This window comes from Pseudorca crassidens, chromosome 10, assembly GCF_039906515.1.
Source record: "Pseudorca crassidens isolate mPseCra1 chromosome 10, mPseCra1.hap1, whole genome shotgun sequence".
Classification (NCBI taxonomy): Eukaryota; Metazoa; Chordata; class Mammalia; order Artiodactyla; family Delphinidae; genus Pseudorca; species Pseudorca crassidens.
In genome coordinates, this window is record NC_090305.1 from 99,112,654 (window position 1) to 99,140,348 (window position 27,695).

At 49.0% G+C, this 27,695-nt stretch overlaps 1 long non-coding RNA gene across 1 annotated transcript in view; it reads right to left on the reverse strand.

The window, feature by feature from the left end:
* The window catches only part of LOC137232696 (uncharacterized), a 688,080-nt gene extending 661,368 nt beyond the window's left edge, over positions 1-26,712 (reverse strand). Inside the window, exon 1 of the long non-coding RNA XR_010947151.1 lies at positions 26,538-26,712. This is a non-coding gene — a long non-coding RNA (uncharacterized lncRNA). The remainder of the gene's footprint in view (positions 1-26,537) is intronic.
* Between the last annotated feature and the right edge of the window lie 983 nt (positions 26,713-27,695).

Genomic DNA, 27,695 nt, shown 5'->3' on the forward strand with positions numbered 1-27,695 from the left:
TTCTCTGCACCAGGTACATGACTTGGCAGGTAGAGAATCTGGGTGTTAGTCCCCTCCCATCCTCTCAAGCAAGCTCACTTGTGCAGTGCACAACCTGCACAACTCTACATGGGAGCCCTGATTTGCAAAACGAAGAAACCGAGGCCCACAGGATTCAATTTCATTCTTTTGCTAATTTATTCTCTGGCCCGTTCACTCACTCAGCCACTGAGCACTTGATACAGGCCAAACTCTGTGGGAATAAGATGAATAAGACATGGCCTCCACCCTCAGGTCCATCTGGAAAACAACTTGAACAAAATGCTTTTGTGTATGTTATGGCATCTGATCATCCAACAACATAGAGAGGTAGGGAGTAGTATTATTATCCCTGTTGGACAGGTTGAGAAACAGAGGGTGTGAGACGTGCAAAATCACACCCCAAATCCAGTCCTGAGATGGAATCAGAACCCAGACCCTCAAATCTCAGGGGAGTTCTTGTCACTTAATTCAATGTTGCCTGCTCTAGGAGGCTACAGTGTTGCCCCAGATCCCAGCCTCGCACACAGCCTATCCCCCAAAGGTGGGCTGTCATGAGTCATTTTCTTCCCTAGTCTCACATCCTTGGGTTTTCTCCCTGATGAGGGAGACCTGTCTGTCAGATAGACATCCATGCACACGGATGCCCTCTCAGTTCCAATGACTGGATCTGAGAATGAATGAGAAATTGCAGGGGAAGGCGGGACCATGTGAAGGTAGTAAATGGATCTCCTGTTCCTGGAAAACGTACCCAGGGTTCATCTCTCCTCTAAGAATTAAGTTTTTTCTTCACAGCGCTAATCACTAGATGACACTAACGCTTAACTCTGGATTTGCTTCTGCCATACACATGTCAGTGCGTGGAGGGCTGGGATTTGCCTGACTTGTTCGGTTTCATCTCCCAGAAGGAGGACAGTATCTGGCTCACAGAAAACACTGGCTGAATAAATGCATGAAGGAAGGAAGGAAGGAACACATTTTATAGAGCTCATGAAGCCGGGCCAACCTAACCTTTATCTGCCTTTAGGAGAAAAGCCAAAAGCAATGTGACTTTGTAATTTCAACAAGAAGCCATAAACCCTCTGTCTTTAATAATGCAGTGTCTTCTTTGTCAGGAAACTTGAGTATTTCCTTTCCAAACCCGTACGTTTATAGCTAAGACATTTTTTGCTTCACTGTCAGTAAAGGAATTTTCTTCAAGTGGCACGAGCCAGTTTATGGTCTCTTTCTTTTTATGCGAACAGTTAAAAAAAAAAATCCATCTCGTCATTTTGTGCCACTCCAACGGTCCAGAATAAACCCCCCAAATCAAATGTGGACAGGATGAACACCATGCTAATGATGATGTATCACACAGCCACAAAACACTAGAGGTGGGAGAAGTCTTATAGAGTATGTGTGTCAGTCTCATATTCTTAAGGATGCAGCCCGAACTGGTTAAAGGAATTATTGAAAACCACATGGCAAGGTGGTATCAGGGCTGGGACCAGATCACAGCTGTCACGGATGGTTCATTTCTTCTGTTAAGGTGATCACATCAACTACACTTCAATAAAATTTTTTAAAAGATAAAAATAGTTTAAAATAAATAAAAATTTTAAAAAGATGATTAGAAATAGAATCACAGCATCAGGCATCTGTGACACCAACCTGCACTTTCATGGAGCAATGAGAAAAGAAAAATGTGGCTCTAATTCAGCTGCCCTATCTTCTATCTCTAGTCACTACCCAGTTCTGGGATGAATGGGTGTGACTTGAAGTTGAATGTGTTAGGTAGATTTTGTGGCCTACAAACTGCAAACTCAAAGCCTAGTGGCTTAAAGAAGTGACCATACATATAGCACATGGCTCTATGGGTTGGCAACCTGGGCTGGGCTCAGCTGGAAGATTCTTCTGGCCTCAGTTCACTCATGAATCAGCCATCAGTGGCTGGTTATAGGAAGCCCCGTTTCTGGGGGCAGTTGGTATATCCGCTGGGGTGATCACAGAGATCAGGTCACATGTCTGTCATCCCCTGGCAAACTAGCTGCGCTTGTCAACACGGCAGTGGAAGGGTTGTGAGAAAGAGAAAAAGCCTGTGGGGCCTCTTGAGGCCTAGGCTGGAGCTGGCATGCCCTTCCTCCCAGTATTCTACTGGTGTGTCAGACCACAGGCAGCCTACCTTCAGGGACAAGGAAAAGACTCCACCTCTTTATGGGAGGAGTTAAAGTCACATTGCAAAGGCATGGGAACAAGGCAGGAATGAATTGGGGACCACTTTTGCAATCTCCCATGTCAATCAACAAGGTGAACACACCCCTCCCCCATTGCCCTAGAGTCTGGCGCACCCTGCTTTACAAGAATCTCCCAGCCAATCAGGACATTCACGCACATCTTTACTGAGTATAAGCTCACATCACTATTAAGAAATAGTAAGAGGACACGATATTTGAAACGGAGATAGTCACCAACCCCTTCGGGGAAGTTGGGTGCACAGAGCTACCTTAACTAGTTACGTTACACACAGGAAGTTTACTTAAACAGTAGTTAAGTGTGTGGGTCCTGGGGACACCAGCCTGGGTTTGAACCTCAGGGTGACCATTTACCAGCTGTGTGACCCCACACAAATTCCTGAACCTCTCCAGACATCAATTTCCCTGTCTGCAAAATGGGATGACCGTCACCAAATGGTTTCACAAGCCTGGAGTGAAGATTAGGTGGAATAACGCACAGGCCTCAACACACAGGACGCATAATAAACACTGCCGGCCATCAGCTTTTCTATGATTATAATGAAAGAAGGAGAGACAAACTTTCCCTCCTGCACCCCTGGCACTTTTGTCTTCTGGGTCCAGGCAGAATTTGGTGCCTTGTAGCTCTGTCATCCACAAAGGGGAGAGGCCTCGGGGGAGCAGGAGAGGGCAGTGGCCCACCCCAGAAGAGCAGTCAGATATCCCAGTACTAGAGGATGGAGGAGAAGACAGCACTGGCCTCTCTCCCGTGCTGCATCCTTACAGGGGGCAGGACCACCCAAAAGGTACAGTGAGCAGAGACAGGGTGTCCACCCTAAGCTCTATGGCATTCAGACCTGCAGAAAAGGTCCCAGGAGAAACCAGCCCCCGAGAGGCCTGAGGGGCCACGACAGCCAGGATTGAGACCAAAGAGGCCTTCACGTGCCCTCTGCGCCACGGGAACTCCAAGGGCCCCTCACACAAGCCTGGGGATGGCAGAGGGCTGCTCGAAACATAAACCAGTCTGAAGGTCTTGCCCTTTCTGACAAACGGGGGAAGGGCCAAGGCAGACTGATTTGGTTTAGAAACACAGAGAATGTGGATTGTTTCCGGGGGCTTCTCCCCCCTCCCCCCTCCCCCTCCCCCCTTCTTTTTCTTCTTGTGATATTGGCGCATGAGTCCGTTTCACCCGCCCACAGAGCGCAAGCTCAGCTAACAAACGCCCCGGCTGGGGTGGCAGCTGAGGACCACGCCGAGGCTCCCAGGCATCTCTGGGCGTCTTCTACCAGGGCCACGGCCAGGCTACACCCAACACAGCAAGAGAAAGCCGAGGCCACACACCCACTGGTCCCGCTTCAGGGGGTAGCCCCCTCAGGCCACACGGGGACAGAAAGGCCTGGGAGGCAACTGAGGGGTGCCGTGCAAGGCCTGTGTTTGGGGGTCAGGGAGTCCAAACCTCAGCTCTGCCCCGTGCCCACATCAGCCTCCACAATGGGCTCAGGTTCCCCTTCTGTCCAGTGGAGGCTGAATCTACCTCGAAGGACCACAGGGAGAACTAAATAAGAGAATTCATGTCAGGAAGTTGGCACATCTGGGCTTGTGATAAATCCCATGGGCCTCTAAGTAGAAGTGAGTCCTGGTGCTGGTGTGAGCAGAGCTCCCTCCTCTGCGCCCCCTTCAGGAAACCAGACTCATCCCCATCACAACCTTCACCCCTTGGCTTGCAGACCGGCCTCCCCAACAAACTGCACTCACATCCTGAGGCCTGGATATACTAGGTGCTCAGTAAGTGGTAAGAAAGTCAAGGAACAAATGCTCATCTGTCTGTCCAGGATTTCAAGTTCACTGTCCACAAACAGAAAATGTTTATTTTGGGATCATCCCCTCAAACTTCATAGGGGTGATGTGATGGTCAAAAGAGAGGACGTCCAGAATGGCACTGACCTTGGGGCCCTGGAATTTCCCAAGAAATGGTAGCTATTATCATTCTTTTTTTTTTTTTTTTTTTTTTTGTGGTACACGGGCCTGTCATTGCTGCGGAGCACAGGCTCCGGACGCACAGGCTCAGTGGCCATGGCTCACGGGCCCAGCCGCCACCAGCAAAGCCCTAATCATTCATTTTTAATGTCATTTTCAATACTGTTATGAATTAACATTGTCATTATTAATACTCGCTGCCCCCCCCCCCACACCTCAGTCCCACCCCTTTTGTGAACATTATCAACCTCACATCCTAGTGTTCAGGACATAAAGACGCACCTTAGGTACACAGAGGTCAAGTAAAATTGACCCTCAGCTTCTAATACCTTAGTTTTTTAATCTACAAAACAGAGATAATAGGGGCTTCCCTGGTGGCGCAGTGGTTGAGAGTCCGCCTGCCGATGCAGGGGACGCGGGTTCGTGCCCTGGTCCGGGAAGATCCCACATGCCGCGGAGTGGCTGGGCCCATGAGCCATGGCCGCTGAGCCTGCGCGTCCAGAGCCTGTGCTCCGCAACGGGAGAGGCCACAACAGTGAGAGGCCCGCATACCGCAAAAAAAAAAAAAAAAAAATAGAGATAATAAATGGTTGGAAGACTTAGTCATAAAATATGGGGGTGCCCAGAACATCACTTCAAACATGTTCGCTCTCAGCATCCTGACGATCCTTTTTAATCACTGTGACTCATCCACCAGGTACCACTTTCCACGCCCCTATGTTTCACGCACGGGCAAGCCCTCCCCTCTGGGCAGTGGCTCTGTGACTCCCTGTCCCACCTGGTTTTGCTTTTCCATTATTAAAATGAGCTGGGCTCAGTCACCCAGTGGAACCCTAGCGTCCCCCACGAGCTCTCGCAAGCCTGGCAGCGTCTGGGCCAGCCACGGGCACAAGCAGAGCAGGAAGAGGAGTGCCGAGATCGCGGGGTGACGGGGAGGTGGGGATGGCCAGCAGGGGCCAGCTCCAGGTGTCCCAGAGCGAGCGGGGCTGGGAGCCACCGGGAAGGGTGTGCAGCCAAAGAAAGGAAGACTGGCGCACTACCTCGCAAATAACCATTCTCGGGAAAAGGCTCGGGCTGATCTGACTCAATTTTGCCAGAAACATCTTTCTGGCCTGGGGGGAGTTTTCAAAGCCCTCGAAGGCACGTCTCAGCTTTCTTTTGCTGACTGGCTCCTAAGGGGACTTCACCCAATCTTCTCCACGTCACCGGTGCAATTTTCCCGGACTCCAGCTCTGATTTTTGTTTTTCAGGCTTGAGTAGGAACGAACGCTTCCTCCCAGGCTTGCACCCATCAGCCCCTTGAGCCCCTCCCCGAAGGAGCTGGCTGCCACCCTGAAGGACCCATCGTGATAAGTCCATCAAGAGCCCCCTGCCAAGCGGGAGCAGCTTTTCACGAGAAGGAAATTAAGGCACTACATTCTGCTTCAAAATGAGAAAATTCTCATTAACAGAAAGTATACCCTATGTTTTAATTTTCATTCATTCATTTGTTCTTGTTAATTGTTAAGTAAAACGAGACGCAAAGGGTCACGGGATGCAGATTCCCCCCACCTTCTTTCACAACACCTAGTTATTCCACTTGGTATTAAAATCATAGCCTCTGCACTCAAGGTTACAAGGCCACAAAAACCCACCAGTCTAAGCTAACATGAGACATCGACAACTCCTAGCTCCAGTTCCTGGAGTTTCAAGTTTAATTATGAGGGATAATTAAATATTTTAACAAACACATCATACGTTCTATGTGCAAGGCACTGCTCAAAACGTTTACAAGCACTAATTCCTGTAACCCCTGTAATAACCCTACGAGGTCACTATTATTAGGATTAGTCACCTTTTGCAGATGATGAAAGCAAAGCACAGAGAGGTCGAGTTACTGACCCAAGGTCACACAGCTGGTCAGTAGCAGAACAGGATTAAAACGCAGGCAGCCCGGCTGGCTACAACATTTGTGCGCGTCGCCACTACACTATGCTGCAGATATTGTAACTAGAACTTTCCACTACACCTGGGAAAATGTGAATGGCCACCAGCTCAAATGGTGAAATCTACCATCTCAAGATACCGAGGTCTGAGCGACCCCTAGTGGCCACTCTGAGGTAGCACAACCTCAAAGTTGGGCTTAGCCTTGAACCTGGGGTTGACCCCTCCTCTTGATCTTGGCTGAGTAACTTCACCCCTCTAAGCCTCAGCAGCTGCTGCTGCTGCTGCTGCTGCTGCTGAGAGGATTAAAAGCGTAAAACTTGCACAGCATTTAGAGCAGTGCCTGGTGCAACTGAAGAGTTCAATAAATACCGGCCCCCATCTTACTATCACCTTGCAGATGAGAACACGGAGACACGCAGAGGACTCTGCCAAAGCAGAGCCACACTCATGCATCAGGGGCCACATCAGATCCACGTGTCCAGCAGATTCTCCTAGGGCAGCTGTGGGTTCCCTCTACCACATGCCCTTCCTGCCCCACCAGCTGGGATACCCGCTTGTCCTACTGACACATCAGGGCTCTTCCCTGAAGGCATCCCGGAAACCCATCAGAGAGGAAAGGGATTTGGAATTCCAGCCTCAGCCCCCAAGCCCTACTCTGGCAGCTCCTTATGAAAACAGTCTCCCCTCACACGCCAGCGTGCTGATGGGTGCTGGTTTATTTCAAGGTAGAGCTGCGGCCAGCGCCGTGACGGCTGGAGAAAGCAAATGGGAATCAACAAGGGAGAGACGGCCCCAAAGGCAAACAGCCAGCCAGCGATCGATAGAACTAATCTGTCGGCAAGCCGGACACCAAACTCAAGTGGGTCTGCTGCCAGTCTGAAGCATTCATCTTGAAGGCTGAGATGCAGTGGGCGTGCCGAGAGAACAAGTTTGCATTTCAAAGATGTCTCGAGGGGAAGTGGTACCTGGCCTGCCAACAAGGTCTCTGAAGGTCTGTAACCCCTCAGCATCCAGCCAAACAATCGCTTTATAAAGGCGGTTTAACTCTGTCGGAGGCTCAGCTGGGTGACGTGGGGCATTTTCTCACGCTTCCCCCCAGAAACCCCGCGAGATTCTCCACCCACGTGTTAGAGGTTAGCGGATCACCCCAGCAGGAAATCAGATGGTAACCAGGAGCTGATGAGCCACCCTTCCCTCCCAGGTACATTTCTACAAGGCCAACTTACCCATTAGGCATAAGCGGCAATACTTCTAGGGGACCTTGAACACATTTTAATTCTCTTTTAAGAAAAAATGAATTTTTAGGGTGAAGAAAATATTTCACTACAGGATGTTAATATGTTTGTCTTTATGCCAACATATTTTTTTTTCCTTAACGGAGGAAGTGACCAATGGCAGTGAAAGTGCCCAGTCCCATGACCTGGGTTAATCCAAAGGCCAAATGGACATTTAAAAATGATGCTTCAAAGGACAAAGCTCTCGCTGTGAAATGTTAAAGTGTCCCAGGAAGCAGCAAGCTGATGGAGAAATGGCCCTCGGCTACTCAGGGTCAGGGTCCCTGCTCCCAATTCCTCGGTTTTCTCGAGCTCATCAACGCCCCCTCACGTGAAGGCTGCTGCCACGTGGTGCCTGGGACTCAGGCTTCGGGACAGTGGGTGTCCAGCTTCAGTGAACATCAGAATTACCTGGGGAGCTTGCTTACAAAGCTCCCACCTCCAAGAGACACTACTTAGATTGAACCGTAAGTCAGTTCACAAATGGCTGTTTCATAAGGTTCAATCTAATAATTCGGCAGCTCTGAGGTGGGACCAGGTAAAATGTGTTTCTATCAAGTGCCCCAAGTGACCTGATGCAGGGGATCCCTGAACCTTTCTCTCTGAAGTCCGACAGACACGCCTGAGTCTGGTTTCCACTGTCATCTCTTACCAGCTCTTGCCCGAGTTACCAGGTGCAGCAAAGATTTTAATGGTCAAATGCCCGTGTGCTCCTCTACAAGGTCAGCAGTCTCCCCCACCTGTCTCTCCCTTCACCTTCAGGGCCCCATCTTCCAGATGGCAAGTCCACAAGCTGGGAGAGGACCACCCGACCGACTTCCCATCTTTGCTGCGTTAAACAATGGGGATTTCCAGGCTTACTTGTGGCGGCTGCCTAGCCTGGCCCTTCTTAACTAACACAATTAGTCTTTTCCCTGCACGCTGGGTACAGTGTGACTGTATTTGGAGAAAGAGCCTATAAGGAGGTAATTAAGAAGGGAGAGGGCACAGCCCTAATGTGTTAGGATCAATGCCTATAAGAGACGCCAGGAGAGGGCTTCCCTGGTGGCGCAGTGGTTAAGAATCCGCCTGCCAATGCAGGGGACACGGGTTTGATCCCTGGTCCGGGAAGATGCCACATGCCGTGGAGCAACTAAGCCCACTCGCCACAACTAGAGAAAGCCCACGCGCAGCAACAAAGACCCCACGCAGTCAAAAATAAGATAAATTTATTTTGAAAAACAAGAGACACCAGGAGAAAGCTCACATTATCTCTGTCCCTGCCGCACGAGGACACACAGCGGCCCTCACCAGGCACCGAATTCAGCTGGTGCCTTGATCCAGATTTCCAGCCTCCAGAACTGTGGGAGATAAACGCCTGTTGTTTCAGTCACCCAGTCCAGGGCACTGTGATATGACAGCCTGAGCAGACCAAGGCTGGGGGACTGTCCTGGTGGGCTCAGTGCAACCACAAGTGAGAGAGGACGTGGGAGGGTGACAGGCAGAGATGGAAGCAGAGGTCAGAGAGCTGTGATTGCTGGCTTTGAGGGTGCAAGGGGCCCGTCAGCCAAAGAATGGGGGCCGCTCCAGGGCTCTACAAGGCAAGGCTAGGAATTCTCTCCCAGAGCCCCCAGGAAGCATCGCAGCCCAGCCGACACCCTGATTTTAGCCCAGTCAGCCCCATTTTAGACTTCTGACTTCTAGGACTATAAGATAATAAGTCTGGGTTGCTTTAAGCCATAAAGTTTATGGTAATTTGCTATAACAGCCACAGGAAACTAGAGCAGGAACCAATCTGAAAGAGATCCCAGTGGTCAAAACTGGGAGCACTGGGACCAAAAAGTATCCCTAGCATAATACTGGGTTACAACTCAAAGTGTAAGATATCTGAGTCAATGCATCCATACTGATATAAACGACTGAATGAATGAATAAATGGGAAGAAGAGATAAGTCTCCATTTATGGAATAATTTCAAATAACAGAAGTAGATATTTCAGATAACTGCATCACTGTGCTGTACACCTGAAACTAACACAACATTGTCAATCAACAATCCTCCAATATAAAATAAACATTTTTAAAAAAGAAGAAGTAGATATTTCACCCTGCAGGCAGAGCTTAACCATCCGCCTTGGGTAAGCACAGACTCCACCTAGTGACGTGCGCCCAGACTAGGGGTATGGGAAGGGGGGGGCGTGGAACAGAGACCTAGCAAACCTGAACTCCACACGCTCAAGGGTGACTCAGGAGGGGGGTCACTCTGGCTGCCGCCATGGGACCCCGATCTCACCATGAGAAAGATCAGACCCAAATAGAGGGAAATCCGACAAAAGATGGGACCAGTACTCTTCAAAACCGTCAGTCATGAAAAATAAGGAAAGACGAGAACCACAGCTCAGAAGAGACACACTGCTGAGTGCTGCGTGGGGTCCTGGATGGGATCCTAGAACAGAAGGGGGCACTGGTGTGGCAACTGATGACATGGGAATAAAGTCTGGACCGTAATTAATAGGGGAGGGGTGGGGAGGGGAGGGAAGAGATGCAGAGGGGAGGGGAGGGCAGAGATGCGGAGGGGAGGGAAGAGATGCAGAGGGGAGGGGAGGGAAGAGATGCAGAGGGGAGGGGAGGGAAGAGATGCAGAGGGGAGGGGAGGGGAGGGGAGGAAAGAGATGCAGAGGGGAAACGTGATTATTTCTTGCCAACCTGAGTTTGTGGTTACAATGCCCCATAAACAACAAGGTTACAATGCCACATAAACAACAAGGATGGGGTGAATATTATCATTTATTTCATAGCGCTAGTTAGAAACACTGACACACAGACAGCCCCGTAGGCAAAGATATGTAAGCGTACAGTTACCTTTAGTCTACACCCGAGGGGCAGTTCACTAACACTGGAAATTCCCTAATCAGGAATCCACATGGAAGTGGTGGGGGGTAGTGTCTAGTGGACTCTCATCGGGGGGGGGGGGTCCAAACTCCAGAAGCCGTCACCTCAAGCATTTCAAACCTGTCTAAATCTGCTCTAGAGGGTCATTAATTAGCAGATGAGGCGTTAGAAATAATTTTTCCCTGATTGAATGAGTGAAGTTCAGGGTATGTGTGAGGCTGGAAATACGACGATACAGACACTCCATGCTGGTCAGCGCAGGACGAGCACCCGCCAAGCCGAATGGCATCTCGTGTCTGGAATCCCAGGGGTCCTGTCTCCCCTCCCACCTTCATCTTCTGGCTTTCTCGCCTATCGCCTGACCTGATTAGAAAGCTTAGCTGCTGTCTCACTAACTCCTTTCAGACAAAGGGCTTGTTGAAGCTTCTAAAAGCACCATGGGTCTGTTTCTGTTTTGTAAATAAGTTCATTTGTATCATCTTTTTAGATTCTACATAGAAGTGAGATCATGTGACATTTGTTCTTCTCTGACTTACTTCACTTAGAAGGATCATCCCTAGGTCCATCCACGTTGCTGCGGGTGACACTGTTTCATTCCTTTTTATAGCTGAGTAATATTCCACTGTACATATGTACTACTTCTTCTTTCTCCATTCATCTGTCGATGGGCATCTAGGTTGCTCCCATGACCTGGCTATCGTACACAGTGCTGCAGTGAACACTGGGGTGCGTGTGTCTTTTCGAATTATGGTTTTCTCCAGATACATGCCAGGAGAGGGATTGCTGGATCACATGGCAGCTCTATGTTCAGTTTTGAAGAATCTCCAAACGACTCTCCATGGTGGCTGCACCAATTTCCATTCCCACCAGCAGTGCAGGGGGCTCCCTTTTCTCCACACCGCCTCTAACATTTATTGTTTGCAAACTTTCTGACGATGGCACTTCTGACTGGGGTGAGGTGGAACCTCACTGTAGCTTTCATTTGCATTTCTCTAATAATTATTGATGCTGAGCATCTCTTCATGTGCTTTTTGGCCATGAACTTATTTACAAAACAGAAACAGACTCACAGACTTCGAAAACAACTTATGGTTACCAAACGGGAAGGGGGGTGGGCGGTAAATCAGGAGGTTGGGATTAACATACACACACTACTATATATAAAATAGATAACTGGGCTTCCCTGGTGGCACAGTGGTTGAGAGTCTGCCTGCCGATGCAGGGGACACGGGTTCGTGCCCGGTCCGGGAGGATCCCACATGCCGCGGAGCGGCTGGGCCTGTGAGCCATGGCCGCTGAGCCTGCGCGTCCAGAGGCTGTGCTCCGCAACGGGAGAGGCCACAGCAGTGAGAGGCCCGCGTACCGCAAAAAAAAAAAAAAAAAAAAAAAAAAAAAAAGATAATTAACAAGGACCTACTGTATAGCATAGGGAACTCCACTCAATACTCTGTAATGACCTATGTGGATAAAGACTCTGACAAAGAATGGATATATGTATATGTATAACTGAACCACTTTGCTATACATCTGAAACTAACACAGCATTGTAAATCAACTATACCCCAATATAAAATAAAAATTAAATTTAAGAAATACAAAATAAAAGCACCGCAGGCTGCCCGTTCCTGAGCCCACAGGACAGTGTGGGGCTGTTCCCGTGGCCACCTGCTCAGTAACAGGTGCGTGTGTGGCACAGCTCGGCGGGGACAGGATACACCACCCAGAGGCGAGGTGGCGAGGGGACACCTAGAGCCCACACCTGCCTCCAATAAGTGGATGCTTATTGCCAAAAAGAGCTGGCCAAATCAGCATGTGCCCAAGTGGGGATGGGAGGGAGGGAGGAAGGGAGGAAGGAAGGGGGAGAGAGACGAGAAAGGGAGTAAAGGTGGAGATGGGGGAAGGAAAGGAGGAGGGAGGGGCCGCTGAGCAGGACCCCGGCTCGGGACGGGAGCGGGTTAAGAAGGACGCTGACGCAGCTATCGCTGGCCCAGATGCTTGGCCAGCAAGTGAAAATGCGACCTGCTTGCTGAGCAGCTTTTGCTGCCCCTGTGGTCCCTGCCGGTGCCACGAGCTGTCTGTTTCCCAGACCGAGCTGGCTGCATGAGGAAAAATTCTGACCTGTGACTAAACAAACACAGGCAGGAGAGCTGAGTGGGACCAATATGAACCGAGGTCTGGGGCAGAGAGGGAGACGGAGGCCCTGGCAATGGCACAGGGAGGTCCTGAGTCCCAGGGAGCGGAATAAAGTTAAGTGTTAGACCAACCAGGGCCCCTTCCTGCCGCAGCAATTGGGCACCAGGGACCCTAGTAGCAGAGAGGAGGCCAGCCACGTCCTTCCGGTTTCTCCAGGAAACAGCAGCTGGAGTCTCTCCTCCTCCAGGAAGCCATCCCTGAATGCCTCGTCCTTAATAATATTTTCCTCCACCATTTGCCTTCTATGCTGCTTACATATAACACTTTTAGGCACTGAGAAGAGCACAGGGATTTGGAGACGATATGATAGTAAAATACGAATAACAGTGATAATTACTGGTGACCCAGCATGTGTGAAGCACTTACTCTGTGCCACGCTCCTCGACAAGGCCTGTACACATTGTCTCAGCCAATCTTCACAACACATGACACAGGGACTCTGAAAACCCCATCTTAGTGGTGGGAAAATAAGGGAACTAAGGCACCAAGGAGCCAAGAACTTTCCCACGGTCACAACCAGTGGGTAAGGAAGCCAGGATCAAACCCTGAATCTGACCCTAGCAGCAGACACAGTAAAAAAGAAAGGCAAGGACACGGGCTACGTGTCAGTTAAATACAGGGACACACGTGGGCACAGGCGTACATAATGCCTCATTTAAGCGTGATGAGAATTCTGCCAAGCAGATACTCTTGTCCCAATTTTACAGATAATAAAACTAAAGGACAAAGAACGTATTCACTGTTGTGACCATAAGAATCACTATCATTAGTCAAGTGTTTGCCACATGGCAGGTGTTGTACCAAATGCTCATATATATTAATTCAGTATATTTCACTGATCCTAACGTGTCATCACTGATAAGATGAATCATTAATTTAAAAGGAAAAATACTGCCAATTATGACAGTAAGACTTGTTAGGGGTGGAATCGTGTGCTCCCCGAATTCCTATATTGAAATCCTAACCCCCTGGACCTCAGAAGGTGACCTTATTTGGAAACAGGGTCACTGCAGATGGAATCAGTTAACATGAGGTCACAATGAAGTCCGGGGGGGCCCCTGATCCAATATGACTGGTGTCCACAGCAAAAGACCACCGTGTGAGGAGACAGACGTGTACACAGGGAGAACACCATGTGAAGACTGGACTTAACGCTGCTACAAGCCCAGGAGCTATCAGGAGCTGGGAGACTCACCTGGAACAGATCCGCCCTCCAGCCTCCAGAGGGAGGAAGGCCTGCCAACACCTTGATCTAGGACTTTACCCTCCTGAACAGGGAGAGAACACTTTTCTGTGGTTTAAGCCACTCAGTTTGTTGCAGCAGCCCTATCACACTAAGACAACACCGTTGCTTGGAAGATGCACTCGAATTATGAGATACTGAAATGTCAGTTGTCCAATCATGAAGTAAGATAGTTCGGTCTTCAAAACAAAGCCACAAGTTATTCCCAACTTACGGATGGAGAAATCCAGGTACTAAGTATCTTACCCAAGATTCGTGTTATGCATTGGTGGAGCCAGGACGGAATTCCCCGTAGCTGCACGCACGCACGCACGCACACACACACACACACTCCTCTAGATTTATACTTAGGTCCTCAAGTTTTAGACCATTTACAATTACTGACAACGTTCCACCCCCAAAGAGGGAGGGCCATCTGCCCAAGGGGAGTGTTCACTGACCATTCCTTTTCTAATCTCTGCGGCCAAAACCAAACCAGAGTTTGCTCAGTGCTCAGGCCGATGTGTGCCTGCAGCTCGGCCTCTTCAGCGAGTCGCGGAGATTCTCCAGCGGTGCCCTGGTACACTTCTAACCACCATGCATCAGATGGGGACGGAGGCCTCCTCGAGGCACCCAGCAGGAATGCTGACCAAGGCCACGGCTCGCCCCCTCTGCACAACAAGTGGGACACAACGTCCCCAGAAGGTTTCTGAAGTCTCCCAGGTGGCCTGGGGGACATCTGTGTCATGGTCTGGCAACCCTACTAAATTCTGGGCATGCCTTTTAGTCCCTTCATCATGTTCCCCATGTGCTTTTAGTTCTGAGAAGCATCTTGAGAAAAGGGCATTTTTAACACCACTCAGAGATTACTCCACTTTGGTGATACTCCATTTAACACCCCTCAGAGATACTCCATTTAAGGACGAATAATTCCAGGGCTTTTGTTAAGAATTCATGATAGGGACTTCCCTGGTGGTAAGTGGGTAAGAATCCAAGCTCCCAATGCAGGGGGCCTGGGTTCGAGCCCTGGTCAGGGAACTAGATCCCACACGCACGCCACAACTAAGAACTGGTGCAGCCTAAATAAGTTAATTAATTTAAAAAAAATAAAAAAGAGTTCATGATGACGTGCTAGGGCTCCACACACACAAGGGGACCAGAAACTGGCACTCGCCAGTCTGCCCGCAGGAAGATGGGCTGGCTCTATTTGCTCCCTGCAGGATCCCTGGTCCCATCCCAGAGCCTTGCACATAGCAAGCATGCAATAAACCTCACAGAATTAATGAAAGGGGTAAGTCTCTGTCTCAGAGGTTTTCCACAGTCCCCTTGCTGTGTCTAAAATTTTGTCATTATAAATTCATTCCTTTAGACTTAAATAAAAAGTCACCTAGTAAGATGCACAATTCCCAGGAAAAGACAAACCTTCAGCCCTGAGGAGTTACCCTCTTAGCCAGGATCAAGTCAAACATCCTACAAGAAGACAGAGGGAAGAAAGAAGAATCAAGGGTCCAAGAAAACAGAAGCCTAAACAGAGAAGCAGGAGATGGAAACAGCCTTTATGGGGCACCTGCTATGTGATAGGGCCTCTCCAGGCAGCCTTCCTACATTTAAGGTGACCGACCATTTCCTGGACTGACTGGGTTTCTAGGATGAAGGACTTTCAGGGCTAAAATCAGGAAAGTCCCAGGCAAACAGGGGCAAGTCTGTCATCCCACTTTCATCACCTCCTTTAATCCTCACAGTGGTCCTATGAGGTAGACACTAGATGCCCCAATTAACAGATGAAGAAACTGAGGCTCAGAAAGGTAAGTCTCGCCTAAAACCATATAGAAAGTTTGTCGTTTGGGCCCTAATTTACAGAGGAAGAAACTGAGGCTCAGGAAGGTAAGTCTTGACTAAAATCATACAGAAAGTCAGCTGTCTGGGCAAAATTTAAATCAAGACTCCTCTGGTTTCAGAGACCAAGCTTACCCAGTCAGACCATGCCATGAAATCCAACTGACTTCATACTTGATTCAAATATCTTTTCAGCCTCCAAATACTTCAAGGGCAATGAAGCCCACCTCGCCAACCTCTGAGAATTCCCTAGACCAGAATGGAGCCAGGTTCTGTGCCGGGCACGGTGCAAGTCTTAGGTAAATACCTGTCGCGTGAATGAGTGAAGAAGCAGTTGGGATACCTGGGTCCACCCCATTCCACCGCACTCCAACCTGAACAGTAACCTACTCTCTCGGGTCTCCGTTTCCCAGAGATTTTCTGAGATGGAAGGATCTAGAGCCAGACCTCCAAAGGTGGTAGATTTTGACTGGGCAAGGAGGAGAGGGGAAGGAGGGTTCGGGAGGGTGGAATGGCATGAATCAGGGCAGGGAGATGGGACAGGGGGTGTGAGTCAACCTGATGGAGACTCCAGAAGACAGTCTGCGTCAGAGCGAAGGGCCCAGGTGACAGAAGGCTCTGGATGCCCAGGGGGATGGAGACAGAGACAAGCAGTAGACGCCTACTTATGTTCACTTTTTCTCATTATTTTTCAATTTCTCTTTCTGTATGCTCTTCAATAAAAATAACACATTCCTGAAGTAGGGCACATAAATGTCTAAGTAGCATCCATGCACTGGGGCTTTTCAGGGTTTTTCACAGCTGGGGCATAGTCAAAAAACCTGGAAATCACTACATTTAGCATAGGGGAGCCTAACTTTTTTTTTTAAGTAGGGAAGTGAAGTGGTCCAAGCACCTACTATAACCTCCTATTCCCCTGGGCTTTACACTCCCCGAAAATACATGTTCCTTTCCCTCCAATTATCCAGTTACTTACTTTGCTATGCTGTCTTAAGTTGAACAAGCCATAGATTTGTGTCCATTCTGATTACTGGTGAAATACATATCAGCTGGGGGATAATCTGAAGGCCAGTTCCAACTGGACGAAAATATTACCCATCTCAGGTGCCAAGGGAACTGACATTCTCTGTATTCATGACTCTTGGGTCTAAAACTGAACAAGAGTATTAAAAAATAAATTGTAATCTAGAACGTGCTGTGTGCCCACTGTATGCTGGCGCCTACAACATAAAAGAGAAAGAAAGTGGGGGGAGGGGCGTCTCGCTGTTTAATGGCAGACACGGGCATGTGAATATATTTCTACAGTTCCATGTAATGAGGGCCTGGTAGATACTGGATTTTCAGTAAATAGTTTCAACTAAATGAGAAGACGAATGAAGAGCTAAAATAAAGAGAAATAAGAAATGTCTGGAAACCCCAGAGGAGCAAGTGCCCGGCCTGGCCGGGGCAGAGCAGGGGTGACGCACGCAGCTGGGGGATGTGAGTGGCGATGTACGAAGAACGACCTTGCCCGGCAGAGAGGATGATCGCAGGGCTCCAGGCAGAGGGGACGTTCCGTCTCCCGGCATCGAAACCTTAGCTCCGGTCCTCCTGGCAGTGCCCTCCTGTTGAAGAGGGGATGGGATGGACCAGTTCGGTTTGACTGCTGAGGAGTGTTGCAGGAAAGATGCTGCCTGACTCCACAGAGATGGAGGAACAAAGGAAGGTGGCAGACAAAGGGATGGAGGGGCGGTTGGGGAAAATAGCGGGGAGACAAGAACAAATCTGAGGGTTCGCACTCAGTTTTGACAACTACCTCATCCAACCACTAGGGGTCACCAAACGCAAAATCTGCTACAAACAGGGCTAACGAAGCCAGGGAATCTCAATCCTAAAAAAATTCCTGAACTACGTCCCAGAAAAGTCTTAAAGCTACGGAAAGCTACACCCAGATCACTCGAGGTCAAGGACGACTGATTTTCCTAATGATGCCAAAGGAGATACCACACCTCTAGGGTCCGGCATCTGCATCTCAGATACACAGGGTCTCAGTGAAGTCGCTGAACATCCTGAGGGGCAGGACCACTACTAGCCCACTTTACAGGTGAGAACACTGAGGGCCTGAGAGGCTCTTACCGACCCAAGTTCACACAGCTAGGAAGTGCCTCAACCAGGACGGAATCCAGGTCTGTCCGAGTTTACATCTGGGCTCTTTCACCTGTACGATGACATCCATCCCAGGGACATGACGCACTGTCACCGGCACAGTGAGTCACCGGGCACGTGGCTCAGAAGGCAGACTCAAGCACTTCTTTAATTCACTGACTCCATTTTTCTAATACAACCCCTCTCCTTGATTTTACAACAGCTAAGCGGTATAGCTGGCAGGGGGGAAAGGTAGATTGGAGGATCCCAAACAGCAGGATTTACTTTTTTACCTTTTGACATATGTGCATATGTTGCACTTTATTTGGGGGAACGAGGGGGGATCTGCGTACGTTTTTTAAATCAGCCTATTTATCTTCCCCGTGCTGTTCAGGTGGGATAACATTCATCTGAGTGGTATGTTGTCTGATACAGGAAGTTGATGAGAATTCAGATCGAAAGAGAGAAACGGCATGTAAAAGGCCTGGAATGCTCAGCGAGGTTCACACTTTGCCACTCACACATCCCAAGTCGAGGGGCGACAAGAGTTTGGAGCGGAGCGGGGTCCTGCACGCACGAGAAGAGGAGCTGCAGAATCTCAACGATGTGCTCACTGCCTGCTATGAACACGTCCTGGGAGCCACAGAAGTGGCCAAGGCATGCCTTTGTCCCTTCAGGACTGGTTCCCACAGTGAAGACCTCTAAGTGAGTAATCACAATACAACACAGCCAGGGCTACATTTGAGAAACACTCAAAGTGGAGGGAAAAAAAGACAACAGGGAGGAGAGAAGAGGCTTGCAGGGAATGACATTAGAAACCATGGGATCTGGGTTTAAAAGATGAATAGAAGTTCAAGTACAGAGGGGGATGCTTATCAACAGGAAAGGGCAGGTGCAAAGGCACAGAAGGTCAAGGGCACGACAAGTTCACAGGATGGCAAAAGTCTGGGGGGGCCTGGGGGCCTGGGAAATGTGAGGAAATTGGGAAGGTGGACCACAGGGAGACTGGCGGGGGAGGCAGGGGCACTAGACTTGGTGCCAGTAGTTGCTGAGAACCTGAAGTGTGACTGGTCCAAATTGAGATGTGCTGCGTGTAAAATCCAGAGCAGATTTTGAAGATTCGGTGGAAACAGAGAAAGCAAAAGACCTCATTAATATTTTTATATTGTTTGCCTGTTGAATTATACTATTTGGGATGTACTGAGTTAAATAAATAAAATGTATTACGGAAATTAATTTTGCCTGCTTATTTTTACTATTTTAATGTGGCTACTAGAAAATTCGAGATGGCAAAGGCAGCTTGCCTTGTAGCTCCCCTGGACAGCGCTGGGCTCATTCGAGCATGAGGGCATCCAATGCCATCATAAAGGGGTCGGGGCTCATCTAGTAGCAAAAGGGAGTCCCCAGAGGTTTGCAGCAGAGCAGCGATTCAATACACTGAGGGTTTAGAAACACCGTGCGCGGGTGTAGACCGGAGGGGGAAAGCTGTGGTCTGGGAGGGCTCTCTGGGGGCCATTACGGTTTCCTAAATCAGGAATGCTTAGATCTGAAGAAAGCAGAGAAGGGAAACTTGGGAGAGCTATTCAGGAGAAGAGAAAATCCCTGGCAGGTGAACTTCAGATGACTGCACTGTGAAAGGACACACGATCCAATTCCGGTCCTCCGGAGGGAAATCCTTTCTCATCACCCAATCACATCATCAAACCTCCCTGGCCGATGTAGAACACAAAGCTGAGAAGATAGTTTTCAGGGCACAGGAAAATACAGCCGGATGCTTAAGAGCAGGACCTAACCCACTTTCCTCGTTAAGGATCCAGGAGAAAACTGCGACCCCATCAGTCCCCAGAGAGCAACGCCTAACAGTGTGCTCTTTTATACCTCCCCTCAAGGCTGCTGAGAGGAAAGGCCGTTACCATGGAAACAGGCCCAGCCAGGAAGCCCAGTGGAGCAAACACAGACAGTCTCACGACCTGCTGTGTCCACAGAGCCGACTAGTTGGTAAATATTACACCAGGCACATACCAGAGACCCAAAGCAAACAGTAAGTCATCCCAACGCTGTGCTGGAAGAGTTCCAGGAAGAAATGTTGAACTTGGAAGCCGTGTGGCTTGGTTCCCAGGCTACGAAGGACTATCTTCCAATACAACGTGGCTGGTGATGGGGCATCTTGACAACTTACTATAGTTATAGTGAGTATCTTGTAGCATGTAGCCGTCCCAGGCTAGAGGTACTGATGGCAAGAGAGATGCCAAGGTATTCTATACAGAAGGAGAAAATCAGTGGGCAAGTTACTTCCCCTTTCTGGCAGACTCAATTATGCTTACCTGTAAAATGGGTATAATCTACATATCACAGGATCACTGGCGGCATGCGTGGAGACAAAATACGCTAGTGAATGAGAAAAATGTGTACTTGGCATATAGTAGGTGCTTAATAATAAATGTTAGCTTCCCTTCCCACTCCAGTGTATCCATATAATGTGTGGCATCTAGAACTAAAGACAGTCTCTGTATCGTCTGCACACTATATTAAGTATAGGATTATCACTTCCCTCACTTTAGAAACAATATTTCTCTTAAGGAAGCCTCAAGCTGCCTTAGCTTTCTCAGTACCTACCACTGAATAAAAGCACAAAGTGATTTCTTTTCCTTTTTATTTTTTTTTACATCAACTGCAGCTCAGCCACATGTCCTGCATTTTCTACTGATATAACTGAAGATTCGGATTCAAGTCCTGGACTTGTCAACCATCCCAGTTAATCCCATTTATTAGACTGAGGCCAAAGCTCTAGCCCAAGAAGATCATTTAAAAGCTGTCATCTGTTATAGAGAACAAACTATGGATACTAGTGGGGAGGGGGGAGGGGCAATACAGGGGTGGGAGAGTAGGAGGTACAAACTATTAGGTGTAAGAGCCACTCAAGGATGTATTGTAAAACACAAGGAATGTGGCCAATATTTTGTACTAACTAAATGTAAAGTAACTTTTAAAATTTGTATAACAAATTTAAAAAACCTTTTTTAATAAAAAACATTTTATATTTAAAAAAAAGCTGTCATCGGTCCTCAAAGAGCTGTCCGGAGCAGTGTTTTTCAGAATGTGGTCTCCTAACCCCCTGAACCAGGATTAACAGAGGCGACTGTTTAAAATGCAGGTTCCTAGGTCCCATGCAAGAAACAAAGAACACCCTCTTTTTTGGAGAGGACGAACTTTATCTGAGGCATGGAAGAGACAAATCCTGGGAGAAAATTCCAGGTCTATGTCTCCTAGGAAGACGATCTCTCCTGAAGCAATAGATTGTTCTGTAGCCAACGCCCAGCGAAGTAAAGAAAGAGGCTCTCCTCAAGGGGACTGCTGACGCTTCCAGTTAACGAACCCGAGAAACGCTGGAATGACAGGAAACTGTGAAACAGATCTATGCGAAGGTTTGAAAGAGGGAAAAAGTGGAGGTTTAGAAACAAGGAGAAGTGATCTTGTCTAGCAGAGTCTTCTACCCCATTCTGAGTCTACGGACCCTTTCTATGTCTTGGTTCAGTGTTATCACGTCATAAAATTTAACCGCTTCATCACTGCGTCCATCAAGAGTCTTTCATCAGAAGCTACAGAAACTGATTCAGGTTAACTTCATCAGAGAAGAAATATATTAAAGGATGTGGGGTGACTCATAAAGTCAGAGAAAAACTGGGAGGAAAGAAAGAGCCCTCAAAAAGCCAGAAACCAGGGCATCTATGAGCATCTAGGTAGCAAGAAAGAAGCCAGGCCCAGTCTCTTCAGGACACGGCATTCTTGATTAATCAACCCCAAACACACATGCTCTTGTTTCATCCAGCAAAACTCCTAGGAGGGAGAGTCAGGGTCCAATGTGCATCCTCAGCCAGGGGATGGCAGACCATCCTGACCAGTGGATTTTGCACACCCACCCACCCCCGTCCCCCCCGAGACATCTGACACTGTCTGGAGACATTCCGAGGCATCCATGGGCTGTCACCCTAGGGATCTGCTAAATAACCTACAATGCACAGGACAGCCCCCTACAGCAAAGAACCCCCCTCCCCAAATACCAGTAGTGTCAAGGTTGAGAAACCCTGATCTTGACTGACTGGTCCAACAGGAATGCAAAAGGGACATTTCCTTAATGGAGAGTTGAGGGTGTAGTGGCCACATCCACCGTCTGCTCCACCCAGATTCCCTGAGTCCCTTCCGCCATTTCTCTTTTCCCCTTGCCCAGCATGGCTGCTTCCACCTCCCACCTGCAACCTTCTTCAAAGGACAGTCCTTGGATTGTTGGTCACCTGTAGGCTCAGAAAGCTGAGAGCGCCTGGGAATTTCCGTCTCCCACGACGACCCTTAGCTGGGGTGGGAGGGGTAGGAAAACCCAGCTCTCTTACCTCAAGGGTGTAAAGTGCAATTTACACCCCAGGGCACCCACAGGATCAGGCGAGGCTGGGACCTTACTTGCTTGGTACTTGCTACTTCCCCACTGCCTTCCAGGGTCTCCTGGGAACACTTTCTTAACAACTCATTTGTACCCAAATCCCCTCTCGGGGTTTGCTTTCAGGGAGCCTGGCCTAAGACAAGATGCGTTACCAAAAAAAGGGCGGGAAAGACTGCCAGACAGTCAAAAACAACAGCAATCTACTAGGAGCCCTCCTGCAGAGGTTTCCAGCTCTCCCCTCACTAGGTGACAGGTTACTGGGTGGCCAGGGGTCAAGTGCATGAGCTGTGCAGTCAAACCTGGGTTCAAACCCTGATTTTCCTACTGTGTGGCTTGAAACGAGTCATTTCCTCAATTTTCCCTTTTCATCTGTAAAACGGGCATAATGTTAATACCTACTCACAGGGTGGTTTTGAGGATTAAAAGGAAGAAGTGGTGTTTATTCTGACGTGGAATCCTTTATGAATACTCGTTAAAGGCAGCAGCTATGGTTACTAATAATCAGATCAAGAATCTTTAATTTACAGAACAATGAAAGCTATTCCTTTAAATCAATTACAGCTAAAGAAATTCACCTTTGAATGGGAATCCAGAAAGTCGGGATTTGTAGGAAGGTAAGCGAGACCCTTACAATTTATGAAGTAATGAGTGCCTTTATCTTACTGGTTTTATTTATAAGGTACACAGTAGCCTTTTCACAGTCAGTAATAGTTTAGAGAGAGAGAGAAAGAGAAACAGAGTGGGGGGGGGAAGGGGGGAAGGGGGGAAGGGAGGGAGAGAGGGAAGGAGGGAAGGAGGAAAAAGAGGTCTCAGAATCTAAATTAGCTAAGAAGCATTGCCCAGAAACTGACCCAACCTTGATGGAATTCCAACGGGTGGGTTGCAGGCCATCTGTTACCTAGAACTACATCTTCATCTTCACGAGCAGAACCAGAGACTTAAGGCTCCATGACACTTTCTAACAATGAGTAGCAGGTTGCCACTTTCTGATCATTACTGGTACATACAGCAAAATCACCGCTGCCGCAAGGCACCGGGCATCATCCCTGCGGATGGCTGAAGAGGCAGCCAGCGCGTCCAGGCGGGAAGAGGAGATTATGTAGAGGGAGAATGATGATGCGTAATCGCAGAAATGAGGTGGGGGAAGGCACGGCAGAAACCCAAGTGTGGACCCCTGAGGAGCTGAATTGCCAGGTCCCCGTGTAAATCAGGGCACCTGAGGGGTAAGGTTGCATGGATGCCTTATGAATGGAATATAAGAGATCACTAGTCCGCAGGTAAGAAAATTAGATATCTGCAAGCGGCAGAAGCAGAGATGAGCAAAGCAGAGTTAGCAATCTTCACGATCTGCAAACAAAGCCCTTCCAGTGGACTGAAATCAAACAAAGGATGTTAAGAGAGACTAAGAAGACGGGCAGAAAACTGGTCTCAGTGCGGGAAGGGAAGAGAGTTCTCAAAACCCTCGTGTGTCTGCCTTCTTCACAGCCTGTGGTAATGACATTAAGGGCTCTCTTGTGAGATTAACAGGATGCCTTCTGCTAGGGCTACGGGCACTGTCTGATACAGCAGCCACTCGCCACATGTGGCTATGAAATATGTATTATTTAAAATCAAATTAAGTTTAAAATCCAGGTCTTCCGTTTCACTGGCTTCTAATCCCAGCTCAGGGAACTTGGTTTAGGCAACTCCCATCCCCGCACCTCGGAGGCCCCATCGGAAAATAAAGGGGAGCTGATGAGAAGGCTGCGGGACCTCTTCCAGCTGCGGTGCTCTCTGCTCTGGGTCTGCCTTGGGAGAACTCAGGAGAAGCCCCATATTAGGTGATCAGCAGATCATGGAAACCTACAAGTCCAAGCAGCACAGGCCCCGCGGACCCACAACTGTGCTGCCCAGATCCACCTCGGGGAGGAATTGGCTTTCTCTGGCTCCTGGCTCTTGGGGGTCTGCCTCAGCTGCAGAGCACTGTCCCCCCAAGCTCCAGCCTCCTGGGAGCAGCCCATGGCTGAGAGAGGTGGGGTGTAAAGGCCTGGCCCTTTCTCCACCACAGGGGACACCTCCTGAGCCCCCAGAGAGTCGAGGCGGCTTGGGGGACCTCCAGAGTCATTCAGCTTTCCCTCTGCCCATTCCCACTTCCTGTCCATCCTCTCCCTGGTGTTGGCCCCAGAGAAAGGTCATGCGCACTCATAAACATGTCCGAGCCTGCTGCCAGAAAACCCCACCCTGTGTCAAAGGGAACAGTGTGCGTGGCGAGGCCAAGTCAGACAAGTTGAATGAACGGAATTCCGTGAGGTTCGGTGAGATCATAACGCCAATAAATAACAACTGTAACAGCTAGCGGCTATGGGGCACTAACCAAGCGCCAGGCGCTATTCCACGCTCATCACGACCCAGCGGATTAGGTGCCATTGTCACAGATCAGGAAACTGAGGTTCAGAGAAAGCCCGCGGCCGGGAAGGAAGCCGGCAGGGCCCGCGCCCAGGCAGACGGGCTCCAGAGTGTGTGCCCCCAAGCGGCAGCTTGTCATCATTACTCTTACTACTGGTCTTGAGTCACTGGCCTCCCTGGGCTTCACTTTCTTGTTTTGTGACGCTTGTTTCGTGATACTTGGCCACGATGAGCTCCTGGTGCTGGGTCCCCTTCTCACCGTGTCCAAAGTCACCCAAGGCCAGACGCGGAGTCGGGCCCGGCACCCAAAGGCCACTGCTGCCTCCACCCTGACGCTCTTGGCGCCTCTCTGGTCTGCCTCCAGAGAAAGCGAGCTAGAGGAGGCCAGGAGAAGGGCTCTGACCCTGCTCCCTGCTCCTTCAGGGCATGAGAAGCTGCTCCAGAAACCCCAGCCCGCCCACGTGCCACATCTCCTCTCCCAGCATCGCAAGGTAGAACAGGTAAACGGGTAGGGAAAGTCTGCTGTGTCGGGGTCTCTCTCTTCCCCTCTCTCTCACATACACGCACGCACGCAACGTGAAGCGGGACTTTCTCCAACTCAGCACCTAAGATGCGCCAGGCACTATACTACTAGCTTTTCATCTGTTCAGGTCTTTACAGAGGTGGAAACGGCAGCTCAGAGAGGGGAAGTCACTTTCCCAAGGGCACAGAGCGGGCAAGGGTCAGATGGAGGATTTACACCCAAGCAGCGTCCGGCACCAATGCTTTTGGTCTCTGCTGAGGCAGAGGTCTCAGGACCCCCAGTGGTGTTTATTCAAAGGAAAGATGCCATCCCCAAACCGCACCCCAGCCCCAGACACACCCGGACTCCTGCAAAGAAGCAGGAGACTAAGGTGGGGGGGTTAAAGGAGAGAGAAGGAGGGAAGCGGGGAGAGGGAGAGGGGAAAAGGAAGGAGACAGGGAGGGAGAGACAGACAGATGGCTGGACCTGTCAGCCAGCGGTGCCCACAGGAAGGAGCTACACCAGCTGCTTCTCCACTCTGCCACCTGCCCAGGCAATGGCTGAGTTATCCGCTACTTTTGCAGAGAAGGGAGAGAACTGAAGAGAGAGATGGCGGGCAGAGGGCTGGGACTGGAGGACAAGGACACATGAGTTTCCCGACGGTTAGGAGGGCGCTAGGCCCTGGTATATGCACTTCAGACTTATAGTGACTCACCCGACCCCGACAACGGCCCCACGACATAGACGCTTTATAATCCCCATTTCGCAGGTGAGAAAGTGAGGCATAGAAGGGTTAACTGATTCCCCGACAGTCACAGAGCCAGTAAGTGTTCCCTTGAGTCTCATCTCTAATTAGTTAACTATCTTCAGTGTTCATGACTGAACCTCCATGTAGCACGGAGTCCAGCATTGCTGACCCACGGAGGGATGAAAGGAACACAGCCCTGCGTGTCAGGAGGTCTGGTTTCCGTCCCATTTCTGCCCCTAGCAAATTCGCATCTCGGGCAGGTTCCTTCCTCTCTCTCAGCCTATGTGTCCCCATTTATAAAATGAAAGGATTGACTTCAATGATGAGCTATTGTGGTAATAGTAATAGAAGAAGTAGTACAAGTATAACTAGTAGTAACATTAAAAGTACACAGTAGTGACACAACACTGTAAATCAACTATGCATCAATTTTTTTAAGTACATCATAGTAGAAGCAGTAGGTGCAGTAACAGAAGAGGGAACAGTAAACACAATAGTACTAGAAGTACTACTGAGAGAAGCAGTAGTATAATTAGTAAAAATACGTAGTGGTAATAGAAGTGGTAGTAGAAGTTATGGCAGTAACAGATGAAGGAGGAGGACAAGAAAAAGATAAATAGTAGTGATAAAGGAAGTAGTACTGATGGAAGAAATCGTAACAGTAGCAGTCATAGCAACAGAGGTTGTAGTAGTAGTGGTGACAGATCAGTAGTAAAAGGAATAGTGGTAGTAAGAGAAGAAGTCATAGTAGTAGTAGTAATGAAAGAAGTAACAGTAGCGACAGAAGTAACAGTAGTAATAAAAGGAGTAAACCTACCGACACTGACTGGCAACCTCCTCTGCACCAGGCACTGTGTGTCTCGGACACTCACTCCTAACATCTCTCCTTAGGTAGCTACCTATCCTTATGCCCATTTTACAGCCGGGAAAACTGAGATTTGGAGACGTCAGCCTGTGCAAGGAGGTGGTAGAGTTTGGGCTGTTCAGTCTGATGTGTCTCCCATCACCCAAGCGCCCCCGCCAGGCCAGGCTCCCTCCCTAAGGCCCCCCCCCACACACACAGTGCTCCAGAGGGAGTGGCTGGGTCCCTTCGGCTGTTAAGATGCTCATTCCAAAAGTTTTGCTCTGTCTCATGATCTGGCCCCCTTGCCCTCTGAATTAGAGGGAAACTCAGAACTAACTTCCCTCAGAGAAGGCCCTTTAGAGCTATTTTCCATGGAATGCCCTCTTCGTGTTGTTGGAAGGATCTGCATGAGACTGGTTGTCACCCAACACTCTGTTGACATTTCCTTTTTAAAGAACATAACATACATTCTTGGGCTGGACTCAAACATTCTTACATTCTGGTGTGTTGGGTTTTTTTCTTTAACTATTTATGGACAAACATAATAGTTGGAAACGCTAGGTGGAAGCCCCGAGTTCTCTCTTCCTCTGTGATGAAGGGCAGAGAATGTCAGCCGTCAATAATCCTAGGAGGAACACTCCCTCTCCAGCCCCGGTTTGAAGGAAGGAAACAAAGCTTCATAATAATAACAGAGAATGTAAATTGAGCATTTAGTGTAATTCAGATGCTGTGGAAAACATTTCATATGCTTTTTTAAATTTAATTTTCACCATAACTTAAGAGATAGAGTATTGCCATCAGCCCCATTTTACAGATGGTGAAACTAAAGTTCTCAAGCATTAAGAACATCTCCCAAGATCACAAGTGATAGAGGAGGGCACAGGTCTGTTTGAATCCAAAGCAGGACTCCCAGACTGACTGGGAGTAGCTGAAATTAACCAGCTAAGGGAATTTAAGTAACTACAGGAGGCCTAACCCACCAAAAAACAGTCATCAGAGGCCACTGCCAGTACCTACAAAGTAAGACTGGGGATGGGGCTGGCTCTGGGAATATCTTCACAATTATTCACTCATTCATTGTTTATTCAACAAACATGTACTGATCACCTTTTGCCCAAGCAAAGCCCTAGG